The 19,017-nt window shown below is 27.0% G+C and overlaps 1 protein-coding gene across 3 annotated transcripts in view; it reads left to right on the forward strand.

Moving 5' to 3' along the window:
* The first annotated feature begins 13,843 nt into the window (after positions 1 to 13,843).
* Positions 13,844 to 19,017, forward strand: part of LOC112602270 (adenylate cyclase type 5) — a 122,993-nt gene continuing 117,819 nt past the window's right edge. Inside the window, exon 1 of one of the 3 annotated variants that reach the window (XM_025350262.1) lies at positions 13,844 to 13,915. The gene's annotated coding sequence lies outside the window, so the exon portion shown is untranslated. Of the gene's footprint in view, positions 13,916 to 14,010; positions 14,536 to 14,856; positions 14,876 to 19,017 lie in introns of those variants that run through there. The other 2 variants (XM_025350251.1, XM_025350270.1) reach the window with 2 other exon arrangements.

Raw genomic sequence — 19,017 nt, forward strand, 5'->3', positions numbered from 1 at the left:
ATAAATAGCCGATTCGTTCTCTTTGAATTTCACGGAGATACCAAGCTGTTGAGTTTTTCTCCAACATGACTGATCTAAGCAGAATCTACATCATCAAACTCGAACTTTTGGCACTTTTTGTGATGATATGACATTATGTAAAGCTATTTTGAAATCAATAAACATGGTGTCAACTGTAACATAATAATATGCATGACTTTGCTATGAAACCAAAGGTATAACTGTCAGTAGTTTTGTTCGGGTGACGGGTGACATAAACTTACAAATTTCTTATCTTGATGAAAATAGAAAACAAATTTAATTGGAAAACGTTTAAATGTAAAAAAAAAGAAATTTTAAATACAACGAAAATACAACTAAAATAGTGACATACTAGAATTAATATAAAATATATTTTATATAATTGTTTGTACATAATATATTATTTGTATTATAATTATTGAATTTATAATGTTAAAGTTTGCAATTGCAATGTTCAATATTTAGAAAAGTAAATCAATTTATTATTAAAAAAAAAAAGGGACTTGTTATAATTTTTTATCTGTTAAATGATAAATATTTTCGCTATTAATTATTCACGATTTTTACATACTAATAAACTCTCGTTTAGAAAATACATTTTTTCACTAATACATAACAATTTTGTCTATCATAATAATTTCATCAATAATTAAAACATAATAAAATGGATTCTCAAAAACAGATAATGGGCATTGGTTAATTATTATTATGTATAATATGCACGTGTATTTTTCGACGGTAGCGGACGCTCGTAGACTTATTAAATGTTATGTTAATAAAATGATTATCGTGGCTTAAACATACAATATGTACTTTAGAACAATGTCCACATTTTTACACACTTGCAGACCAGCTTTAATTCAATAACGTCATACTCATAATATATTATTATATATTTTTGTTTATTTTCAATCTCTTGTTTGTTCGTTAATCTTCACCGCTGGTCATAGTTTGTCTCCGGCACTTTAATAATATATAAATTTTACCCTATAATGTTACGCATTAAATCCAATAGTTGCGGCTAGTGATTGGCCATAAAGGGTAGCCTTATATATGTGTATATATATTCATACATCGAACTTCCATTTAACACAACTTCCTGTTAATGATATATTTTTAAAATCCAAGACAAATTAAAACCAAATTTGTTTAATTGTGTTTAATGAATTTCTCAATAATACGATTTTTTTAGTTGCCTAAGAGACTTTGTTTGTTTAGAATTTCCCCTATACATAAACAGGATAAATACAACGAGTATGATCGTTGATCACTCAGGTGTACCTAATTTTTAATTTACTTACTTATTCAATTTCAGGCTTTTGAAATTTTTAAGTATACCGACTTTAAGGCCATAATATAACTATTCAAAAACATAACTTTTTTATATCATTTTTATGATGCATCTGAATTGAAATTTAAGTTTCTGAGTTATTAAAGTTTATTGAATGAATATAATAATCATATAAATGTATAAATATATTTTTGTTACATACAATTTAAAATAAATATAATATTTAATTTAGTGTTAAAATTTATAGTTAAAAAGTTGATAATAATTTGATATTATCACCACAGAACACTGTGATAAATAATCGGAGATATTATGCTTCATAAATCTTAAGCATAATTAAAAACTCCAAAAATTTAGAATTTGAGTAGATTAATTATTATAAAGGAAAATTGTGGGTTAGTTTGTTTGATAATTCAATCAGGTTAATGTATACAGATCCTGTATATATTAGCATAAGTTGAAGTCAGTATGCTTGTATACACATTACACATAGACCACGATTTACGATATTATTATTATATGCTGTAACACGTTGTCATTGAGTCTTTGTAGTGCATATATGTATACTAATTATGTATATTTGTAATATGTATAACATTAAAACGTCAGAGTATGATGATGTGAGAGGGTAGTGAGGAAATTTTATCGTTTAATATAAATAACCGCGTTGTACATTCAGAAACTGTTAAATACTTGGTAAACATTTGTTGTTTAACGAAAACCAATATAATTAAAGCTCATTCAATGTACATATCTTACAAGATTTCTATTTAAATACTTTGACGTTATTTTTGATCAAATTTGCTTAAGTAAAAATATATTGCTATGAAACCTAGACTTGTTTAAAGAACCAAATAACCTTAACAGATTAATAAGTAAAAAAAAAAAAAAAAAAGGAATTTAGGTAGTATATAAATATAAGGAATAGTAAGTAGTATATACCTATACTTGTTTATTTCTGTACAAATAAAATACAAAATTAAGTTTTTTTTTTTTTTACTAAATCAATTATAATGAATTTGTTTTTAAAAAATAAAATATTTAAAGTGTTTTTAGTATTATAGTATTCTATGGACAAAGTAAATAATCGTAATATAGGTTAGGTCTTAAAATTAGGTTTGATCTTCTGTAATTTATCAATATAGTGTATTAAAACTGTTTTCAAAAATAACAATAATAGCAACTATATTTAGATATGCTATTCAGTTAAAAATAAAGCTTAATTTATTATTTTTATACCCAAAATACTTTTCTGATTTAATATAACGGTTGAAACAACAATATATATATATACTAATATTTTATTGATGTATAATACAACATCTGTTAAATTAAAATTTATAATTCTCAAATAATACTACTGAATTATTTAGATAAAATAAATAATATCTGTATAACGGGTTATAATAATAGGAATGAGTATTTCACTATATTATGCTAGTTTCGTTTATTGTAAATGTTAACGTAACATACAATATTACAATTCATTGACTAGTTAGAAGTGTGTGCTTATTGATTATACATCACAATTGTCTAAACGTATAAACTTAAAAATTATAAAGGACTTTTGTAAGCATTCTTATTTTTAAAACGTTATCAGCTTAATACAGAAATTAAAAATATAATACAATATATTTTAATATCTATCTGGTGACAATGTTATGTTTTAAAATATTTATGTTTAATTAATTTTTTGTTGTTTCAATCAAAATTTTTGTTTTTTAGAATCTTGAAATACAGAAACATGAAAAAAAATGGAAACTTATTATAATTTAAATTAAAATGATTCCAATACTATAATTGTTACACACACATATCATTGTGTAAAATAACAAAAAATACACATAAAAGTTACCAGAAATAGTATAGTTAAGCACTAATAAAGTTGAATAGTTTAGTTAAATTGTTTTACAGTTTGTTGGTATAGTTAATCTCAACTATAATAAAATGTGTTCTATTTTAATTTCTATTTATTTTTTTTATTATATTTATTTATTTAAAGTTGTATCCTATTTTTAAGCAGATTTTTTTATTACATCATTTTTTCATTTTTTTTGTTTAAATAATTTCAATGAGTTTTTTTATAGTGTCTGTCTGTACATTAAAAATTAGTTTTTAACTTCAAACTTTTTTACATACACTAATACACCAGAGATATTACTGTTTGTATCTAATTTGTAGCGAGGGGTGGATTTCGCACCAAGTTTCCAAGTTCCGATTATTCCATCAAATCGAGTTGCATCCATGCCAACTACTGCAACACTCTTAAATGGGTTTTGAATCTCGATCAATTCTCGATTAGTGGTAAAGAAAACCTTAATACATCTCGCCAGTGCATAGTGTTATAAAATATAATATTTAAGTAGAAAACAAATGTTAAAAATATTTGATGTTATACGCCATGAAAATAAAATCATAATGACGATGCTTGGTAGTATACAAATCGTGTATTTAAATTTCTGTTGAATGCATAGCAATTAAATATGAAATTGATGAAGTAGTTTAGTTGACAATTAAGTACAGTATTGGCCCATAAACTTTTGTAAGTAAATAATAATACATTTTCTTTGATACTTTTTCTTTTGTATTGTTTTATAATTTACAAAAGTTATTTTTAAATTTTTTTTCTAACGGTGGTACGACTTAATTGTTTTGTCGTTTTTTTAATCAGTTAAAGAATTTGCGATGTATATTCAAAATTCAAAATCTTTAAATAATGACGATATGAAAAAATATACAACAATATTATTTTTAATAGTATGAAATTTCATTGATGAGAGCATTGTTATGTGAAAATTTTTGAGTTGAAAAGACCGTATTTGCTGAAAGTGGTATTTCGAATGTCAAAAAAATACTCGAAACAACAACCATCTAATTACAATTGAGGATTTAAAGGATTATATTTCAGATATTTAAAGGTAAATGATCCATTATATTTATAAATCTGTAATTCGTATACTATAATTATAAACAGAAAATGTCACTTTTGAAAAAGTTTGTATAATTATTAACTCAAGAATGCATAATTCTGGATATACATAGATTATTCTTAGTAAGGTTCTACTATAATAGCTAAATTTGCTTAACAAGTAATACAATTTAAAAGTTAATCGATAAATATATTGGATTTTACTATAAATATGTAAATTTATAAATATTATCAAAGATTAGTTTATCGGTAGTTTTTTCTTTTTATAAAAGATATATATATATATATAAATATAAACATTCTTTTTAAATTGTAAAAATGCAATAATATTTTTTATATATTTTAAATTAATTTGATTCTTGATAAAATCAAAGTAAAAACAGGCAAATCCGTTATAAAATTAATAATCGAATAGACTGACATTTAATTATAAAACAAAAACCTTATCTATTTATATTTTTCAATAACTATACTTAAAATTAAATAAAAAAAAAAAAACTTGAAAGAAATAATTGCTTCTTCTAACTTATAAAATCCGGAATTTTATTTAATGAAAATACTTCTTTTTTTTTGTAATAACTGCGAAATGAAAAATGAAAAAAAAAATGTAAAATTTATTATGAAAATAAAATACAGTACCTACTTTGAATTAAATTGTATATATTACGTACCTCAAATCAATTAATTTATTTTTTAAAAAGAAGCACTTTTGAAAACTGTTTTCTTTCAAGATTTTAATCATGAACGTAAGTCAAAACTCTCGCCAGCCACTTACAACAGTTAATACTGATTATCATTATATTATTGTTGTATGTATTATTGATTAGCAAATATATATATACCCCAGTGCATATTATATATTATAAATTAATATTTTACCCGAGAAAAACCTAACATTCGTTACGTTTATAACGATTAACGAACCGAAGCCAAATATTATTTTTTAAATCAAATTAATAAAAAATATGCTAATATAAATCTTTGTGAACAATATGTTAATATAGCTGAGATATCATTAATTCGAATGCGTTTAACGATTTTCGGTTTATTTTAACTTTTAGGAAACAACGATTGTTTGCTGTGTAAAATTTACAATGTGGTTCTTATATTATAATGTTATCACATTGTCAGAGGCATGTTCAGAATTATCGAAAACAAAAAAAAATATATATAAATAAAAAATCAAAAAAATCGTATAAAATTAATTTTATGCCCGGTGTACAATGGACGAGGAAAAACAAATTCAACGAACGAATACAAACATATTATATTCACCATCATATAAGCCGCAATAAATCAATAACACATGATTTCATTGCAGACTTCAAATAAGCGTCTGTACACGATAGTGTTCGGCGACTAAAACGCAATATCATATACGTCCATGCGGTGTACATAGGTATTACTATGTCTCGCACAAATTTGACGTATCGAATCGATGTAGGGTCGATAAAATCCAACGAATCTATTGCCACAGTTGTGCACAGGAAACATGAAATATGAGCGAATTGGTCGAGCGTCGTGTATACGCGAACGAACTTTGCTCGTGGCGTGGCGCTCGAGAAGTTTCTACTTTCTAGTGCTGAGTGTTTCGGACGTCAGACATATCACACGATTCGGCAACGAACGTCGGATTTAAAAGTGTTGCGTCAGTGTACTATTGTATACTCGGTATAGTCGCATAATATATTTCGATTTCATACGGCCGCTTATTTGGCGATGCGTTCGAAATCGATTTCACAGTTTCACGATTTTCCGCGAGTCTGAGGTTGCCTCTCGTCCGTCCGCGACGGTATAATGTCCCGCACTGGTTTGGAACGGCATGGGATTTCCGACGTTTGTCGATCGCAGTCATGTGCGGATCGAAATTTTTTAAATAAAAATTTGTGCGAATCATAATTTATCCGTCAAATAGTTCCTGTGTCTTAAAATTCCATTGAACACAAAATATAAATTCAATTGTCAGCATCGTTATCAAATCGTATCTAAAACGTTGTTTAAAATCGTTTACGAGTTAAAATTATTATAACTGTATTTTTTTTCTGAAAAATAAAATATACCCCCCCCTATATTTCAAATTTCTAGGTCCACGTCTTGCCGCAACTTTAGAAACCGCTACGATATTGTTATCCACGCACGTTATAGAAATAATTAGGAACTGCGACTACGAAAATGATTACAATGTTATACGAAAAAAATTAGAACTTTAGTTGAACGTATTCACTATAGGGCCTTATAGTTTTTAGTTGGTTATTGTTTTATTGTGTTTGATGTGTACCCACTTCAGAGTATTGTAATTTGTTACAGTTTGTGCTGTAACGCTTCAACAATTCTAACTTTAAAGTAAAATACAAATGAGTAAATATTTTTATCATAAATTGATAAAATAAAAAAACAATTTCACATTTTTTTCTTTTTAATGAGCAGACCACAGTAAAAATTATATGAATTATTATAGTACCACACGCTTTTTAAATGTTTGTACTCACGCTTCGGAAACTGTTTTGTTTCAAACTATTGTACGGATTCATATTTAAAAGAATAAATATTTTTTTTTTTTTACTCGGTCAGTTCAATTCTGCTCCGAACTAGTGTATAAACCTTAAATAGATATTATACGTCAAGTGTATTCGATACATTCTTTTTACCATGTATAAAAGTTTAAACTTATAGCCACGATTGCACACGTGAACAGCGTTTTTATACGATTTTACGATGTTATAAAACATATTAAATGAAAAACTACCAGAGTGTAAGGGCTACACTAAACCAGATGATGCGTAGCGTAACTATAAAAATGGCCAAATATATATAGTTATTCAGATAAGTATTCTGGGTTATTCATTATATTACAGTTATAATTACTGAACTCCAATAAGCTGCAATACTAACATGTGCAATATATAAATATATAATTTAGAAAGTATTAAATGTTAAATAGGTACATAATACTACTATTCATAACTGTTAGAAGATAAGCTTAGATCGTAATGAAAGTTAAATAATAATAATTTTACATTAGTATAATAATTATTCAATATCAATACTCAACTAGAACTTCCTATATTGGCTATTAAGTAATAAACATTTTTAAGTACCTTTTTTCATTGAATAACTGAAAATTTATACAAAAACACATCAAACCCCACTTAGCATTTTTTATTCCAAATTACTACTCGCAATTATCCATTATATTTAGTAGTGAGGAATTTTATGTTTAATACCAATGTCAACTCCCATTTTATATTTCTATTAAGTACTGTAGTGTTTAGTTTTATATATTATTTTTTTATTAAAAATAGTTAATTTTTAAATATATTATTACAACAATGGAAAGAGGGAAATACCTCTCTCCATTTTAAATACAATAAATAAAAAACTATAAACACAAACATTCATAAAAAAATAAAAATATGCCATTTAGGGCGATCGCTTTTTTTCACTTTCTACCCTCACTCTCTTCATGATGTTAGCATTCTTCATTCTATTGATGATTTATCTCATCCCAAACACAGTAATAATAAGCTAATATATTATCATATTTTCTTTGCATATTAGTTTGAATGATAAACGCATTATTTTTAAGGAATAATAATTCACGAATCGATCGTATTGCTACGATAATTTTTATTTGTGATTTAATGCCAGTAGTAATGATCGTGAAATTAAGGCCAACGAAATAATAAGAAAGGATTTGAATTATTGTATGTATAAATATATTACATCATCAATACAATTTATTGATTTATAATATATTAGCCATAATTTATTAATATTTTTAGTCTTCCAAGTGTACGTTTAATAATAATAATAATAATAATAATACCAAAATTGTATTTTAAGTTTTTATTTACCCCTTGTAATTATTAAATTGTAATTTTATATTACTACTTTAATTATGTATAATGTTTGATGACTTGTAAATTTATTATATATATAATGCTGAATTATTAGTTTTAAGTAATACACCACTAATAACATATAGTTATTCCATGCTAAACTTATGCAGATTTGGCGTAGTGAATATTTAAATCATAATACACAGCATATATTTCAACACCTACCAATACTTGTTCAAAAATATAAATTAAAGAAAACTAAAAACTGATAAATTAGTTATAAATCAATAATTTAATTTGTATTTATCTCTAAAATGTGCTCATTAATAAAATTGTCTATCTACACGCTTAGAGAGTGGGGAATTTAGGCATTATTTTATGTGTTTTTTTGTTTGAAGTTTTAAAGTTAATGAAATTTGATATATTTTAATAAAATAAAATATAAAATAGAAGTAATTTTGCTGTTATTTAAATATTATCAATTATGAAAATTTTTTTTTCATTTTTTCATTATTATTTTCTATGCACAGCGCAATTTTAAAATTATTTAAACATACTATATTATTATTATTATTCATTATACCATCAAACATTATTATCTAAGCCATTATACGGCGCAAAAGTGTTGATTCTTATAAGTTTAAAATTAATAACACTGTATTAAATAATGCTATAATAATTTTACTGAGGATAATAATAACATTAATAACATAATACAAAACGGAAACAACTGTTTCCACCAATAATTTTTTTCGCAAATATTTTACAAATGTTATTCATTTATCTTTGAAATTATATATAATATTTAACTTAACTTGATTATTGATAAGGTGTACTCTAAATCAAAAAGTTAGTCCACTGAATAAGTATAACGAAGACTTATATATTTTCATCACTAGATCAAAAAAAAAAAACCACCCTGAAATGTGACAGGGCAATAATTTGCATTAAAAAACCTCCTTAAATTCTATTGCATTTAGGCGTCGTAAAAATCTTTTCAGCACGACTCTGAGATTTATGATACGGTAGTAGTCAAAAGTAATCGCATTCATGTATTATGCTTTAAAATGAAACGGAGGATTGATAAAAATTAAAACATTGAATAATATATTATGAATTTAAGGTACAATATAGGTACATATATTTTTTCCATAATATTTTTCATTGAAACGACTTTATTAGTCTTTGTCAATGTCATATCACTTTGGAAGGGTAGAGTATGTTTAGCGCACACACTTTACATTTTTTAAGAAGAAAATTTTCGCGTGTTTAGACGTCACATCCAGTGGAATGAGCCCGGCGGTATCGCGATAGAGTAATCGAAACGACGGCGGGGTAATGCGATATAGGTACATCAATGACCATTATTACAATAGCCTATAATATTTAGCTATTATATAATATATATACACATTATATGATATATTTTTTTTTAATTATTAGCAATGAAAAAATTACAAAAAAAGTTTACCTGTGATGTTTCAAAACAATAAGTGTACAAAGCAGTCAAAGCTTTATCTGTATACTTCCTTTTTTTAAATGTTATTTGTATTAAATATTAATAGAGCGTGTTATGAATACATCTGAACTTGGAAAAGATAAAAAAGTAGTTAAATCTTTTTATTATCTCAACTAAAATATGTAAAATGTAAATATAATTTGTATTAGGTTTTAATTTAACAAGGAATAATATACACGTGCATATTATGACTAATGTCTGTCATCTGTTTATGTATTTAGACATAATTATATGACGTGTAATAATATTGTAATAGACTTTTATAGGATATGTAATTATTAATTATTATTGAAATTTAAAAATACTACTAATAAATGGTAGTAATAACTATTTTGTATATTATTTGTTCATATGTAATGATATTTAATAAAATATTATTATACATAATGGTGTCTACATCGAAATTATGAAAAAAAGTCTACGTTTGTTCAATAACAGTTAAACATTAAATATTAACTAAACAAAATTGAGTTTGGTGTTTGTTAATAAATAGCTACGACGACAGTTCACAAAAACAATATAATACAAGTTCAAACGTTGCGGATTGAACGAAATTGAATTTGCATTTGATTGTAAAAAATAAAATATGCCATTCGCCACAAATAATTGCATATGAATTCTACGAATAAAAACTACGAGCTGAAATTTCGAATAACATCATACATCATATAAATAAATATCAAACATAATATTATGTAGATCCATCATAAAATAAAATAAAAATATATCAAAGGTACATATCCAATTATTGAATGTCCGTGAAGTTGGCCTTCCTACTGTGTCCGATTGATTAAAAAATCTACCAATATTTTGAAAATAGATTAAAGTTTGCAAATCAATATTTTTTTATTTTTTTTTTTTTCAAATGTAATGATTTTTTTGCCATTAATGGTTTTTAGCTTATTAAATTTAATACATTTATTAAAAAATTCAAAATCCCAATTTTTAAAACATTTGCAAATTTTACGAATTAAAAAAGAGAGACTAATTTTACGGAAGTTACAAGTGGGTTTTCTTATTATTAAATAATATATATTAGTTAATGGTTAACCTTGTAATTTGAATTACTTTTAACATGGTAGAATATTAAAGATATATTTTTTTTTATATTTACATGCAATTGTTTTAATATTGCATATACAGCATACTGTTTGAATGGTCTGACGTGATGGTACCAATGTAAATGCTTGTCACTAGAATATTATTAACAACTCCTATGCATGGTTTTTTTTTCTATCTATTTGCGCGGTATACGTATTTAGAGATTAGATTTTCAGTGAGGTTTAAAATAAATTGATATATGTATATTTGCATATAAATATATAAATCATACATCATACTCGAATGGAATTTACAACTTCACAAAGCGTTATAGGGTAGTAATAAAAAATATTACTCTTGGGTTTCCTGTGCACACATTTCTTATAAATTTTTTTCTTGTTCAGATTCTTCAATAAAGACGCCTTTCTGTCTTGTTGAATTGTATATAACCATATGTATGTGATGACATGGTTGACGTTCTTGGGTTTATAAAGACAAAATGCAATTCGACTTGTCAATGATATAAACTACTACAACTATGCCTACCAATAAAAATCCTTTACGTTTTTAAGCGTGTTTGAAATAAAAACGAGAACCTCGGAACTAATTGTTTCAGAACTTTAAAACACTTGACTGTTTGTAGATAAAAGAAAATAACAAATCTCGAGACAAGAGAAAAGGAACTTTGACATAGTATAGAATATAAGCGGAACTATGTACCTAAAGTTGTTTATTTCAACAGGAATATTTATAAAATTGTTCTACAAAAAAATAAAAATAGATTATAATAATAATAATAACAACTATGATAAAAAAAAATAATTATTTGGTAAATTTCATTTTTATTTTAAGTTTATAATAAGCCACCAGAGAATATTTGAAGAAAAAAAGTGCACGTTGCTTGCTTGCTTATGTACATATTTTAATTAAATATATTGAAACAAAAATACCCTACAACGACAATGATAAAACTGGAATTGTATTATAAAATACTAATTATATTTAATAACCATTAACTATCACAACGATGTGTATATTTAGGTTATGTTTTGGATAAACTCTATTAATGTGAGTTCGATAGCCTCACTGAAATTCGACAAAAGTTGTTCAATATATTTTTAGTAGTTATTATATAATAATGAGTAATATTCCACACTCTGTATAATACACTAAAACAAAAAAAGGTTTGCTAATAAACTGGTCCAAGATCAAACAATATGTATAAAAAAAAAATATATCAATTGTTTTCTTAATTAGTATAACTGAAGGTCAAGTTTTCGTTAAATTTGTTGAATGGAATTATTTTATATATGTATATTTTTGCATCCAACAACTTGTGTAGTATAGATAAAATCAATAAAAAAAATTTGTTTGATTTTAATACATATTAATTTGTCTTAATAATATTATGAACAACCATATTATTTTGTCATCATGGAACTTTTATTGTTATCATGTGTATATATATATTATTAGTACTATATCCTCTACTGACATTTGAGAAGTCTGAGTCAAAAAAGTTCGAATTTGTGATTCCAAAAATATTGCATTTAATTAATACATATACATGTAAAAACATAGTAATCATGTTTAACAGTGTGGACGCCAAAATAAATTACCTCATTTAAAATATTCATAGTTTTGTTATTTTATTTAATGTATTATGCATATTGTTATCTCTGTTAAAAAATATATACATTCTTAACCATTATAGAATTATAAGAACTATTTGGACGTGAGTCATAAAAACATTTAAAAATAATATTGGTAATATAAAAAGAAATTTTAAAACGGAAAGGTCAAGACTGTGATATATAATACATAAAAATCAAAGCTATATTAATTTATACCAAAAAGATTTAAAGAGGAGAAATGAATAGAGTAAGAATAAAGATAAATTTATAGATAGAAATGTCAGGTATTAAAAATTTGACTAGAGATAATTTTTATTTCTTTTCTAGTCCAAAAGGGATCTTATAAAATTAAAATAAAACCGTATGAAGTGGTATAGTTTATTATACATTGCTTTTAAATTTAGAAAACTATATGCTGTGGATTACGTTTAAGTTGAATTTTAAACGAATTATTATGTTTTAACCGTTTTTAGGATAAGATGAAAAACGTTAAAAATATGTGGTTGGAGATTTGTGTGACAAACCTAAAATTATTACCGGATAAAGGTCATAGGGATTTTTTGAAAATATTGTACTTGAAGTGTTATAAATTTATTAAGTTATATACTTATACATCAACATAAGTGTTGGATGTTGGATTATTTTAAAAATAATTTTAGTTGTAGTTACATGTCGACAATAATAATTATTAACCGAACACTACAATAAGAGTGTCTTCTTATAAGATAAAATTTATATTTATTTGTATTATTATATTATTATTTTTATTATTGAACTGTTCTTGTGTTACTGAACATCAGTAGAAACTGAATATACAATATGTATACTTTATTAAAAGTATAAATAAGAAGACTGAAATATATGAATGTCGGACACACGGATTTTTGTTTCATTTAGAAATCCGTGTATAAGGGTGTTGCTATACAGAGAAAACTTTATATCATTTCCAAGCCCTTTGGCACTTTTAAACTAGCACACACTATTTCCAGAAGAAAATCAATATCAATTGGATTGATTATAGATGTATAACCACGGATAAAAAAAAATTCACAATCTTTCAAAAGGTATTGCCTCTTTTCACGAATAAGGTGGTTATGTAAACATTTCTTTTAACCCGCTTTCTAAACTCCCCACTGGTTACCGGAACCTTCATTAAACATGATTCATATTTTCTGTTAAAACTGCCGTCATTATCGAATAATCTTGAACTCTTGACATTAAAAGGACGACAGATGTGTACAACACGCATATTATGCTCGAAGAATAAAATACTCCTCTTGTAATAAAATTCTAACACAAAATCGAAACCGTATAAAGAAGTAATCGTATTTATGCATTAACTTCAAGCATACTATCATTACGTATAATAAACAACAAACATAATATTATGATTTGCGCCTTTTTTTTTTTTTTTTTTTTTTTAACCCTTTCCAACAAGCCAACGCGCGTATTGGATGATGACCTTATTGGTGTACCGACTACACCGCGTGCACGCGTTCCACACATCACTTATGCGTCGCATACAGCCGTCCCAGTCACGGTTTACACAGTTTGCTGGCACGGTGTGTACAACACTTGTATGCCGTTTGCACTGTAACTGCGATCCGCGTCGAACGGCTGTTGCGGCTGTTGTAAACAATCGTACGTATATTATTACTATTATTATTATTATTATCATAACGACAACGAAAAACGCGAATCCCACGACAGTGATAATGATAACGCAATAAAACGTCGTTATAAAATATTATTTTTATTTTTATTTTCACCTGTTATAAATTGTTATCTGCGAGTTGCCGACAAGAATGCGCGCGGCCGAGGTAAATGAACAGAATCGAAAAAAAGGCGCCGCCGGGCAACGGGTTTTGCGGAATGAGATTTTTTTACGCAGATAGGTCGCGTGCGCGCGTCGTTCGCGTGTCGTCTCGGAAGCGAACCGGCAACCGGCGGCCGACGACCGCAGTAGTTGTTCCGACGTCGTTGTCGGTCGGTCGGTTGGTCTGTCTGTTTGTCGGTCGGGCCGGGTCGGACGAGCGTTCGCGCACGTTTTTTCAATACCGTTTTTTTCCCAATCGGTTTTCGTTCGTCAATCGTCCATATATATAGTGTCGTGTGTCGGTCGTCAACTATCGCTTATCGTATCGGTGTTCGACCATCCCACGACTGCTGCGCTGCTGCTGTTACTGTTGCAAAAAAAAAAAAAAAAAAACACACACACACAGATTTGTTTGGACCGAATTTCGCCGGATTTTGCGTCGCAAGTGAGTGTACACCGACAACGGACGGCAAAAATAATAATTATAAGTGCCTATATCTATGACATCTGTGTACTAGCACGATCGGATATAAACGTGACGCCTTTGACGTCGCACGATTTTTCCCCGACGACTTCTATGATACACGACCGTTGTTGTCTCATCGTCATAGCCGTCGTTAGGCCGCGCGACCGAGCGTGTGACGGTACGTCATCGTAGGCCCCAAATGCGGCGGGGTAACAGGGCCGCCGCACCGTCCGTTTTGCGTCTTGTTCGACCATCGCGGCAGCGGGGTCGCGTGGAGGTACAGGCACCGCGGGGACGGAACACGCTCACGAAACACGAGGTCGGTTTTAATGGTAAACAAAAATATTACTGGTATGCGTTCGAGGTGCATTGGGTATTGTTATTGTGCGCGTAGAGTTATAGCACTGTTTGGCGCGAACGGTATTTACAAGCCGGTTTCTTATAAAATATAATCCGATCGGGGTCCGCCGGATCCTACTCATCCAGCGCCGCAGTATCTATACAATATATGCACTCACCCAGACCAGTTTTCCAAAAAAACGATGGTGTTATTTTTCGTGCGACCCTCGTAACAAAAAAACAAACAAAACAAAAAGAAAAAAAAAATAAAAAAAAAATACGGCGGTGCAGTCTCTCAGCGGTCGAGAGAACGTGAATGACGGCTACGAGTAACGTACGTACTTATGTATTAGAGTACTTCCCTATAGGTCGTATTCGTTTTGCGAAGAAACGGCGACGTGCACGACGTGACGAGCATTTTTTTTTTTATTTCTGTACGGTCGCCCGGTGGCGTGTATAGTTTTCGTGAAAGTCTGTCGTCGTTTTTACCCATTACGTATAACGTGTGGGAATCCCGCGGGTGCTGGTCGTTTTCCCGCACGGTTACCGAGCACTAACGGCGCGCGCGAACGGCGAAACGGATTAGGGGCTAATAACGAACCGACGACGTGAAACGGCGGGACACAATGGACCTTTTTGCTAATAATAGTAACAATAAAAAAAACAGCAACAACAATATAACCTATGAGTAAACTATTTGTGATGAAAATAAATTAAATAGGTATATATATATAAATTGTACCTATAGAATACATCTTTTTCGACGTTTTAACTATGGGTACGTTTTTTGATTACTCCGCGTACCATTTACTTTATATTTTTTTGTCTTTATTATAATTCCGTATTTGTTACCTTATATTAATTGACTAGAATAAGCAAACGGTTTTAGAAATGTCGACCCATGTGTTGTAAAGATGTATTCAATTTTTTTTCTTTTATAGAATTTAATAAGCTTTTACAAATCAGGAATGATAAGTATATACAAAGATCACCTACCAATGTATAATATGTTTGAATGACAACTGATATGGTAGATTGAAAACGTGATGAATTTAAAATAAAAACATCCAGTCTTTTTCTAGAGTTCCCTATAAGTTGTTTAATGCATTAATTGTTAGTTAAATAATTAATAGCTTAAACATATAAACTAATATATATATATAAACATATTTTTTTTTATGGTTACGCATGGTTGAATTTTCAAAAGACACAATTATTGAATTGTATCATATTTATAACACAATGAGTCAATTTGCTGTAATTTTTCGTTGAATAGTTAATATATATTATTGCAATAATTTGTAAACCAAATAAAATATAGTACCGGTTTTATTTGATTTAATTTTAATAAAAATATTTTTATTTTTTTTTTTTATTTAGTGAGCAAAAAAATAAACAATTGATTTAAATAATATATCGACTTATAATACTAATTGTATTAAATATTTAAAATTTTGATTTATTTGTATACAAGTATAATATTATAATAGATCATATTATGTTAATACAATAAGAAAAAAATTATCAATATTTATCTATTACGATTTAGTCGTAATTGGCTGTTTAATAAAAATATACTTTGTTCTTTTAATAATACATTATGCAATGATCGGGCAAAAAATAGTAGATTTATTAAGAGCAAAATACTTCTTCGGCGTTGATATATACTATATAGATTGATAAAAAAAATAATCTTTTAGCTATTAAATCATAATAATAATTCTTCGTTTATTTTCTTGTAATATTTAAATTGATTAAATCAAACTAATCAATAAATGCAATAAACATTAAATATATAATATATTATCTAAGTAGATGAAGAATATCTACTTTTAATAATTTTATTATTATTTGTATACTTCTTTATTTTAATTGTATTTTGAATTGAAAAATGTCATGATATTTTAATTTTTAAGTGCCATTTTTTGAAATAAGGCTTAGTATTTAATAAAAGCTGATTAAGCTTTAAATTCATTAATTTTTTTCGTTGAGTCATTCTGAAAATTTTATGTAATAAGATTACAATAATTAAAATCAAATAATAATATTACACAATTGCAGACTGATTAATTTAAAGATCTACCGAGCTAATATAAAAATAAGACATGTACTGAAAGAAACATAATAACGATAAATTAATTGAGGTATGCACCTGTATTTTACATTTTATGATTTAATGATAAAACGTACTGTACTCGATTGCACTTATGTAGCTTATTGCTTATTCATTCATTACTTATCTTTTACAATGGTTTCAATTCTATTTTTTTGATTACATTGAAATTATACAATTAATACATTATTATGTAATAATTATAGTATTCTTATATTTTTATGTATTCGAATTTTTATCATGACTTTCGTGATGGAATAAAATAAAATATATAAATGCCGATTAAAAGTTGTCGTCGCGTTTACTAAGTACCTAACAATTTATTGCATTATCCAGTTGGAACTTTTATAGGTATCTACTTGGCTCTTAACATTAGTCAGTAATTATTATTGGTTTGATCTCTTGTCTAATTATTTAATCATAGTTACGTTGAGTTAGATCGAAATAGCAACCCATATAATCAAATATACAACAGACGTACATTAGTCGGAGTATTAGATTTCGTCGTTCTATATACGACCATGAACTATATACCTACTTGGTGTTTTTTTTGTAACACAATCGTGTTATTATACACTCGTGTATTGTATCTACTGATGTCGTTTCCTACTAAAATTCATTTAGCAGTACTTGAGTTTGAACGTATATTGAATCAAATAATCTAACCATTCAATTCGTTCAAATATACAGCTTTTGCACCTTTTGTGTTTTTAATAGAACTATTAAATCTGAGTAACATTCAGAGATGTATATAATCTGCCGGTAAGTGCACCATATACTTAAAATAGTTCTCGATTATAAAAATGGAAAAGGTTTTGTTGTACACGAGTTTTTTTTTTTCTCAACTTGATGGTAATATGTGCTTTTAACAAAAGTGTATTTTACAATATGGTTTAGCGTTAATTGGTTATTGGATTTTTCGTAAGTGCAGTATGTACCTAAAACTAGAACTAAAGGTTATATGGATTAATATTATGTATTGAATAAAGTAAAATTATATAACTGTTAGTTCTACAATTAATTTTATACTTATACCTAGTTATAGTTATATACTATATTATAACATTTTATACTTCACTAAAACTATTTACTGCAAAACATCAGATGATCTTACCAAGCACTGATAGAAATATTAAATATATTAATAATTATGGGATTACTGTAGAATAAATGCTGAGAGGGTACGTGTGATAAAACTATCGATCGATAAACGAATGTACAAAATTTAATTTTGATTATTATAAATATGAGTTCTTGATAATGTAGGCTCACGGGTACATCTCTTTTGTTATAAGTATGTTTTATGTATTTTTTTCTGAACCAATTATGTACATTTTTTTATAATATCGAATTTTTAAAAACACTTTAACCACGTAAGTATTTATATTTTATACTATACTCTGCAGGGTTGTATTAGAGCGTATACTGGAGTATACGGTGTACATACACTCATAACAATATTTATAAAGAAATGCATAAATGCAAAAAATAACTATATAATTATTTATTATCTGTCATAAGTGAGCGCAGGTAATTTATATTGATATTTTGTATATTATATTTTAGTTATTTGCTAATAATTATTGTTTGATTACTTATATTAAGTAATTAATTTTTCAAGTACACCAACACAATATATTGAAATACAATTTAATAAAATATGGCATATATAGGGTACTGACCTGTATACCCAAAATATTATTTATCAATACACCCCTAATTGTATTCTAAGATAATCTGCCCAAGTATAATTCCATTATATTTGCAAGACGTTATTTCTGTCTGATTGAATGTATAATTTAGCATTAGCATTATAGTTATTTCAAGAACTCAAATGATTTTATTCATGTGTATACATTTTTTTAAACAAAATAAAGTAGATTATTGCACATTATTTATGAATGAGTTATTAACATAAGTTTCATTGAAGTTTTAAACGTGGGTAAAAATAGTACAATAATAAAACATGTGGTTTTCATTGGCGTTGTACATAAAATAAAATAGTATTT

This window comes from Melanaphis sacchari, unplaced genomic scaffold (assembly GCF_002803265.2).
Source record: "Melanaphis sacchari strain LSU unplaced genomic scaffold, SCAv2.0 Contig103_pilon_pilon, whole genome shotgun sequence".
Classification (NCBI taxonomy): domain Eukaryota; kingdom Metazoa; phylum Arthropoda; class Insecta; order Hemiptera; family Aphididae; genus Melanaphis; species Melanaphis sacchari.